This window comes from Littorina saxatilis, linkage group LG8 (assembly GCF_037325665.1).
Source record: "Littorina saxatilis isolate snail1 linkage group LG8, US_GU_Lsax_2.0, whole genome shotgun sequence".
In the NCBI taxonomy this organism is placed as follows: domain Eukaryota; kingdom Metazoa; phylum Mollusca; class Gastropoda; order Littorinimorpha; family Littorinidae; genus Littorina; species Littorina saxatilis.
The window spans coordinates 21684681-21694324 of NC_090252.1; positions in this window are offsets into that span (position 1 = coordinate 21684681).

The following is a 9644-nucleotide window of genomic DNA, read 5'->3' on the forward strand; positions in this document are numbered from 1 at the left end:
ACGGCTGCCGCTGTCACTACTCGACAAGAAGAGAGAAGAGAAATGGAGGAACAAGAAAAGACTCCAACATTTCCAGAAACTGGCCAGTTCTTTTCATCAGTGAATCTGAAGAAAGAACAACGAGAAGACCACACGCTGAACAGACTACACGTTCTCGCAGAGACGAAGATCGTGAAAGGAAGGGTCACGTTCGTCCATGTCAAAGGCATACTGTATCGACAGTATATGGACAAATATGGAAAAACGCATCAGCAAGTGGTGGTCCCGATACAGAGGAGAAGTAAGGTGCTCAGCGTAGGACACGATACTCCTATGGCTGGCCACTTAGGTCACAAGAAGACACGTGAGAGAGTTTGGCAGGATTTCTACTGGCCCGGAATGGTGGGAGATATCAGAAGATACTGCATGTCGTGTGACACTTGTCAACGGACGACACCGAAAGGACGCACAAAACGTGTGCCGTTAGGGAAGATGCCCGTTATCGACACGGCGTTCAAACGAGTGGCAGTAGACCTCATCGGTCCCATCAAACCTATCTCCGAGTCCAAGAAACAATACATTCTCGTAATGGTAGACTACGCCACTCGCTATCCAGAGGCTGTCGCCTTGAAGGACATCCGAGCTGAAACCGTAGCAGAAGCACTATGGAATTTCTGGACTAGATTAGGGATTCCAGATGAAATACTGACGGACCAAGGAAAACAGTTCACATGCGAGTTGATGCAACAAGTGAACCAACTCCTCCACATCAAGGGATTGACCACAACCCCGTGGCATCCTCAGGCCAATGGGTTAGTTGAAAGATTCAACGGTACGCTCAAGTCTATGCTCAAGAAGCTGACTATTGAACAACCCAAGAAGTGGGATCAATACCTACCAGCCTTGCTGTTCGCCTACCGAGAGGTCCCACAGGACTCATTGGGATTCTCGCCTTTCGAACTCTTGTTCGGTCGCACAGTGAAAGGTCCTATGCACGTGCTACGACAACTGTGGACGGAAGAAGATGCGTCAGACGAAATCAAAACAACGGCAGAGCATGTGACAGAACTACGGAATCGTATTGAAGGAACTTGCAAGATCGCGCGAGAGAATCTCGCCAAGTCATCAACACGGCAGGCTCAATACTACAACAAGTTTGCCAAGAAAAGAGCATTCGTTGTAGGAACCAGAGTCCTGCTGCTGCTTCCCACAAAACGGAACAAGCTGGAGTTAGCTTGGAAAGGACCGTACTTAGTGGAAGAGAAGATCAACTCGTTTGACTATCGTGTCAAAGTGGGAAAAGTTTCCCGAGTCTACCACATCAATCTTCTTCGACAGTACCATGAGAGAGACATTATGTTGGAACAAGAAGTCCCTGGTGTCGACGAAGAAGAAGAAGAAGTTGTGGCAGTCGTGGTGGTTGATCTGGAAGAACGCGAAGATGAATACTACGCAAATGTGGAAAACGTCGCGCATATACCCATGCCAGCGACGAAACGCAACGAAACTGGAAAAGATGTACATATCTGTACAGGGTTGACAGCGGAGCAACAAAGAGAAGTTCGAGAAGCTTGCGAAGAAGCCAACGAGAACTTGACTGATGTTCCAAAACCCACCGACCTGGAAACATGTACGATCAAGATGACGGACAAACGTCCAGTGTATGTGAAGCCACGTCCGATACCCCATTCTCAAGTCGAGATTGTAGAGAAAGAAGTGAAAGAAATGCTCGAACTAGGAGTCATTGAACCCGCTACATCAGCGTACAACTCACCGATCGTGTTGGTAAAAAAGAAGCCGTCGGGAGCAGTCCGGTTTTGCAATGATTTCCGCGAATGCAATAAGGTAGTGGAGTTCGACACGGAACCAATCACCGACGTGGAACACCTGTTTGCAGACCTCTCAGGAGCACGCTATTTCAGCAAACTAGACCTCACAAAAGGGTATTGGGCGATACCAATTGCTAAGGAAGACCGGTGCAAGACAGCCTTCAGCACATGACTCGGCACATTCCAATGGATCTACATGCCATTCGGCTTGAAGACAGCAGGCAGCATCTTCAACCGTATGATGAGAAAACTTCTAGGACCATTGAACCAAAGAGACGTCCTTTACTTCATGGATGACATTTTCATCGCATCCGCAACGTGGGAAGAACACATTGCATCGATTAAAGCAGTCCTACAGAGATTGAAAGAAGCGAACTTGGCAGCCAAACCTTCGAAGTGCTACTTTGGATTCAGCCATCTGTCATACCTCGGGCACGAGATCGGAAATGGAAAGAAGTGGCCTGAAGACGAGAAGATTGAACAGATCCTGAAAGCCAAAGCACCAGAGACAAAGAAGGAACTGCGGGCCTTTTTGGGATTGAGCGGATTCTACAGATCTTATGTGTCACAGTACTCTGAGATCGCTGCAGTTTTGACAGACAAAACGAAGAAACAAGAACCCGAGAAAGTGAAGTGGAGTCCAGAATGTCAGACAGCATTCGAAACTCTGAAACAGAAACTGGCTGCAAACCCAGTACTGATGATTCCCGATCATCAACTTCCTTTCGTCCTGAGAACCGATGCATCTGATCGAGGCATGGGCGCCGTGCTGATGCAAGACCAAGGAAAGGGTTTGCAACCCATTGCGTACGCGAGCAAGAAACTGAAAGGAGCAGAAGAGAATTATGCTACTGTTGAGAAGGAATGTTTGGCCACAGTCTGGGGCATCCAGAAATTCGAACGATTCCTCTACGGGAAGCATTTCACCCTTGAAACCGATCATCAACCACTGCAATACCTGCAGAGGATGAAGCCAACCAACCCTCGATTGATGAGATGGGCACTACAGCTGCAGCCCTACTCATTCACCATCAAAGTCATTCCAGGGAAAGACAACATCGGGGCCGACTATCTCAGTCGGGCTTCATGAATGAGTTGATGTGAACCATTGAAATGACTACCAATCTGTGTCTCAAGACTCATGTAGAATCTGAACCTGTTATTATGTTGAAATAAAATTGATTGGTGCTCTGAATGGTGTAGAGTCGTTTTATATAAACCATAAAGATAGATTGAGTACAATCTTCCCCTTCCATGGGCATTTGTGACGATTTATTAGAACGACCTACGATTGAGGACAACCAAGACTATCGCGAGAACATTCTATCGCATTGGAGTGACCGAGATATCGCAGAGTAACATAACTCACGTCATCAATCACATATGACGTAAGCTGGATTTTACGTGTGTCATTCCGAAGCAAGAAGCAGTAAAACAGAGAGTTTAGAATATTATTGTTTGCTAACAAGAAAAGGAAATACAGGTAGGAAAATAGAAAGGAACACCTGAAGCTTTGAAGAATTAGATTGAATGGTCCATAAAGGGAAAGGCGGGAGGATTATTTCTTGGTGATAAAATGTAGGAATTTCATAACCAACGCAAAATAGTTCTAACCGATTGTGAGATGGAAAGGAAACATCTTCCATGTCCACAAGAACGAAGAATTCGTTTTCACTAGCTTAATTTGAAGTAAGTACACGAGATTAATTATCGTTCAAACCAAATAAGTAACAGGCATACTAATATGTGAAAGCGGCATAATTAGGACAAGAAAAAGATGTGGAATTCATAATTCATTGAATGTATGTAATTGACTTTCATGACAACGAACATCAACGATTCGTTTTGGGAACATAACCAGAAATTTAGTTAGTTGCTTGATATTAACACATTCTATTTGTTCCAGGCTTTGGTCGCTTGTTTGTCTCGCTTGACCGCAAGACTTGCAACTCGTCGTTTTGATGACAGACGAATCGGGAGTTAACACAACTACGTTCCAAGAAGATTCATCGCGGTTTACGTGAAGAGAGTGACGTTGGAAGCGTACGAAGTCGAACATGGAATGAAAGACTAAGTGACAATTCGTGACTTCAGTAGAATTCCATCTGATACTATTTATGAAAGTAACAAAAGGCAGACAGGGTGTTTCTGCAATTTATTCAATGTGAGCAGAGAATGTGACGGTGAACAATCCATTAGGTCTATACAATCTGCTACGAATTCATGAGGAAGATGAGAAACTTTGAGGATGATGTGAAATCCAGTGGTGAAGAGGTGGACGAATAAGCGTGAAGGAACAGTGACCTGAACGGAAAGTGCGCCTGAGCGCTACGTCTGGAACACCGAACAACCACATGAGAAGAAGAGGAGAACAGAACACAATGCCGAAGATGCCTGGAAGATCTTGTTAGAAGCCAGAAGCTGAATAAAAGCTGAGTCTAAATTTAGATCAATCACCAAGCATCGTTGATGATCGTTGTGTGCATGTCTGTCTTCTTATCCTTTACACCCACAAGATAATATCCAATTTAGATTCTTAATAACTGATAAGTCCAAAGGAATGACGTAGAAAATAAACCCTAGACAACGATAACACACATTCCTTCAAGAAATCAGTAACAGCCAACATAGTGTTTGGTGGTTTTTCCCCTGGCTGCTGCTGAACCTGCTCACAATAAAACAAAATCAATCAATTAATATATCAATTGAACAAACGACAAACTGATCTGTCAACCAACCGACCGATCGAATGATCAATCATTCAATTAATCAATTAATCGATCGACCAGTCAGTCAGTCAGTCAATCAACCAATCAATCAGTCAATCCAATCAATCCATCCATCCATCCATCCGTTCATCCGTTCATCCATCCATCCATCAATCAATCAATCAATCAATCAATCAATCAGCGATAAAAAGAAACCGCTCAAAATGTACTCTCCAGAGAAGTACCCAAGAAAAAAAGAGGTTAAGACATTAAGTCTTGTCAGTTAAAACAGCGACAACACAGTCATAATGCAGTATGGGATAAGAAAGAAAATAAGCCCAGACGAAGAGGAAAAACAGAAGAACAAAAATCGTTTGGAACAAAATAATAACGACTTTGTTTTAAGCAAAATCGTACATGCACGCTTGTACATTCTGACACACACACACAGACACACACACAGACACACGCACCCACACACACACACACACACACACACACACCAACAACCGCGCGCACACACACACACACACACACACACACACACACACACACACTCACACACACACACACACACACACACACACACACACACACACACACACACACACACACGTGCCACATTATTTGTATAAACCTTGACAAGATATTGATGTAAGACGGTGACCACGAAGTGGACAGCGAAAGTTCAGCATTGGTACGAGGGGAAGTAATCACGACAAAGACCACAAAAGTACGGGTTATTTCCCGTGCATCTCCGAGGAATCAAGAACGAGGGAATGTTGACCATTGCAAAACAAATAAACAAATGGATTATTTAATTAATTTGTTTGAGCAAAATAGCTGCGCCTGAGATAAAGTGTCGCTTTATATGTCAGCTATTTGTGAGTGAGTGTGTGTGTGTGTGTGTGTGTGTGTGTGTGTGTGAGGGGCAGGAGAGACGGGGGATGACAAGAGACAGTTTACTCTCTCTCTCTCTCTCTCTCTCTCTCTCTCTCTCTCTCTCTCTCTCTCTCTCTCTCTCTCTCTCTCTCTCTCTCTCTCTCTCTCTCTCTCTCCTCTCTCTCTCTCTCTCTCTCTCTCTCTCTCTCTCTCTCTCTCTCTCTCTCCCTCTCACACATACACACACTGCCTCTCTCTCCCTCTCACACATTATCTGCCTCTCTCTGTCCCTCGCTGTCTCTCTCTCTCTCTCGCTCTCTCTCTCTCTCTCTCTCTCTCTCTCTCTCTCTCTCTCTGCCTCTCTCTAAAAATAAAAATTCTGAGTTCTGAGTTCTGAGTTCTCTCTCTCTCTCTCTCTCTCTCTCTCTCTCTCTCTCTCTCTCTCTCTCTCTCTCTCTCTCTCTCTCTCTCTCTCTCTCTCTCTCTCTCTCTCTCTCTCTCTCACATATTTTTTGTGTTTAGTTTCTACTCTCATACTCACCAGCTATAAAAAGAAACATCAACCCGCTTTCCTGTGAAAGCTGACACCTCGTATTTTGCCAATCACGCGGACAGAGGAGCACTTGAGCTAGATGAAGAAACCGTTAAACAAAATTGGAAACCGGTCAGTTTCTCACTCTACAGACGATAACTTGTGTCCTCTTCGTCATTTGAGACATCTCCTTTGTCCGGAAGAGCGCGGCAGTAAGGTGCGATGTGTATATCGTTGCGCTTTTCTTGGTGGCAGTGTTCAAAAAGCAGGAGCAGCTGGTGCGAGTTGGATTTAATGACAAAAATGACGGTTTTAAGTCACACGCACACACACAAAGATTAGCGTAAACACACGCACGCAGGCAAACAGACACACACACACACACACACACACACACACACACACACACACACACACACTCACTCACACTCACTCACACATACACACGCGCGCAACAAATGCCCTCGTGCATTAATGAAATATGTGCACACAAGAGTACATGCATTCACCGACACGTTTCTGCCCCCACCCCTGCTGGATTTAATGAAATAATTGAAAGTTTCTTGCAAGAATATGTAATTAAGTGTTGGCTCCATTTGACCATCTGACTGATTCATCAGTTTGTTGAAATGTTTGCTCCTCTCGGAATAACTTCTTTTGTGACCGGTCAAGTCGGCATTTTAGATTAAAAACTGATAATATAGTAGAGGCGGCAAAAAAAATTAAAGTTCAGAAGTACCTGCACTAGAGTAAAAAAAAAAAAAATTAAAAGAACGCGTGATACACTAGATATTTATCTTTAATTACAGAAAAATGCATGCATCTGCAACGCCGAACAAAAACAAAAAGGAATTTTCAGATTTCAAAGTAAATAATTTGTGTTCCTTTTCACAAACTTTAAATTGTTCCGCCGCGTGGAGGGTGGGGGGTGGAGGGGGGTGGAGGGTGGGGGGGCGAGGGGGGGGGGGGGGGCTTGGTAGGGCAGGGGGCGGCAGATTGTGTGCAGGTGAACCTGTTCGATTACACAGGGAAGACCATGCCTTAAAATAAAAATAAGAACAAGAACAGGGGCAAACCAAAAGAAATTATTAAGAAAATAATAAAGAACCAAATACATTAAAAATGTGACATCTCTCACACAAATGGCAACAACAACAAAAGAAGAAAAATATGAAACGGACAGTCAAAGGGAGACAACCAACCAGAGAGACAGTGTAGGAGATTGGTGGTAGTGGAGGAGTTAGCGGACATGACGACAAGGAGGGAGGGGGAGACAATTGATGAGCACGTGTGCGCGTGTGGCCAGGGCGGTGCTCGACATGGTAATTAGCGCGTGCGCACCACCTGAGCGAGATCTCGCGGCCTTTTCTGCGAGACATCGATTCCGGTGTTGGAGATGTTTTAGAGTCTCGAGGGATTTGGCTGCCGAGACTGGCGCTAGTCTCTACGCCAATCATGTTTCTTGGCATACCGCCTGCTACCCGGGTGTTTTTTTCTCTCCTGTTTCTAGGTCTGTTTGACTGTCTGTGTCTGTCTGTCTCTGTCTTTTTTCTCTCTACTGATGCTGTTGTAAATATATCTTTATTGGCGACACTTCCGCTGTATTTCTGTCTGTCTGTCGGTCGGTCGGTCGGTCTGTCTGTCTGTCTGTCTGTCTCTCTGTCTGCATCTATGTGTCTGTCCGTTCCGTCCGTCTCTCTCTCTGTCTGTCTCTCTCTCTGTCTCTGTCTCTCTCCCTCTCTCTCTCCGTCTCTCTCTCTCTCTCTCTCTCTCTCTGTCCCTCTCTCTCTCTCTGTCCCTCTCATCTCTCTGTCTCTATCTCCTCTCTGATTCTATATTATTATTATTTTTTTATTATTCTCTTTATTTATATAGCGCCTTATCCGAAGTTCAAAGCGCTTTGTATCTCTGTCTCTCTGTCCCTCTCTGTCTCTCTCTCCAGTCTCTCTCTCTCTCTCTCTCTCGTTCTCTCTCTCTCTCTCTCTATCTCTCTGTATTTATGTCCCTCTCTGTCTCTCTGTCTCTCTCTCTCCAGTCTCTCTCTCTCTCTCTCTCTTTCTCTCTCTCTCTCTCTCTCTCTTTCTCTCTCTCTCTGTCTCTTTCTCTCTCTTTCTCTCTGTCTCTCTCTCTGTCTCTCTCGCTCTCGGAGCATCATCCCAACTTGAACACATAATAACATAAAAGGGACTGGATACTTTCTATGCAGAGTCCGATGTAGTTGTTGTTGGTAGTGGTGGTGGTGATGTTGTTTGTGTCGTTTTTATATTTAGTCAAGTTTTGACTAAATATTTTAACGTAGAGGGGGGAATCGAGACGAGGGTCGTGGTGTATGTGTGTGTGTGTGTGTGTGTGTGTGTGTGTGTGTGTGTGTGTGTGTGTCTGTCTGTCTGTGTGTGTGTGTAGAGCGATTCAGACTAAACTACTGGACCGATCTTTATGAAATTTGACATGAGAGTTCCTGGGTATGAAATCCCCGAACGTTTTTTTCATTTTTTTGATAAATGTCTTTGATGACGTCATATCCGGCTTTTCGTGAAAGTTGAGGCGGCACTGTCACGCCCTCATTTTTCAACCAAATTGGTTCAAATTTTGGTCAAGTAATCTTCGACGAAGCCCGGGGTTCGGTATTGCATTTCAGCTTGGTGGCTTAAAAATTAATTAATGACTTTGGTCATTAAAAATCGGAAAATTGTAAAAAAAAATAACAATTTATAAAACGCTCCAAATTTACGTTTATCTTATTCTCCATCATTTGCTGATTCAAAAAACATATAAATATGTTATATTCGGATTAAAAACAAGCTCTGAAAATTAAATATATAAAAATTATTATCAAAATTAAATTGTCAAAATCAATTTAAAAACACTTTCATCTTATTCCTTGTCGGTTCCTGATTCCAAAAACATATAGATATGATATGTTTGGATTAAAAACACGCTCAGAAAGTTAAAACAAAGAGAGGTACAGAAAAGCGTGCTATCCTTCTTAGCGCAACTACTACCCCGCTCTTCTTGTCAATTTCACTGCCTTTGCCATGAGCGGTGGCCTGACGATGCTACGAGTAAAATGGCATTGCGTTCAGTTTCATTCTGTGAGTTCGACAGCTACTTGACTAAATATTGTATTTTCGCCTTACGCGACTTGTTCGTTCTTGTATTGGTGAGTACAGTATTCCTTTGTTTTTTAACTTAGTTTTTGTTGTTGTTGTTATTGTTGTTGTTGTTGTTGGTGTTGTTGTTGAATAAGGTTTGGAACTGACACCATATGAATTCATTTGGCAAAAGAAAAAAATCTATATTAGTCTGCCCAGCTCGCAGCGAGACTTTGATTTTGTGTATTGAAGCATAAGGATGCGTTCTTTCCGTGCCGGGACAGATCAGTGAAGGTTGACATGAACCTTCACACGGGAAGGAATCTACGTTTAGCAACAAGGCACAGAAGACGCCATTGTGCTGAAAATAGTAAATTTTAAGGGACTTATTGTCCGTCAGGTCTTAATTGCCTATATTGGACATGAATTGGTTTTCGATTCGAGTTGGAAACGATTCGAGTTTTACGCCCTCACGGCTTTTTGATGTTTGCGTGTTTAGGTGGTATCAGCCGTCTGCACTTATGGTAGAATGACCAAGATCTTTAACGTGTCATTGTGGTGACACGGGGGTGGGAGATGGATACCGTCTCTGGGTCTGCACATAAAGTTGACCCGTGTCCGT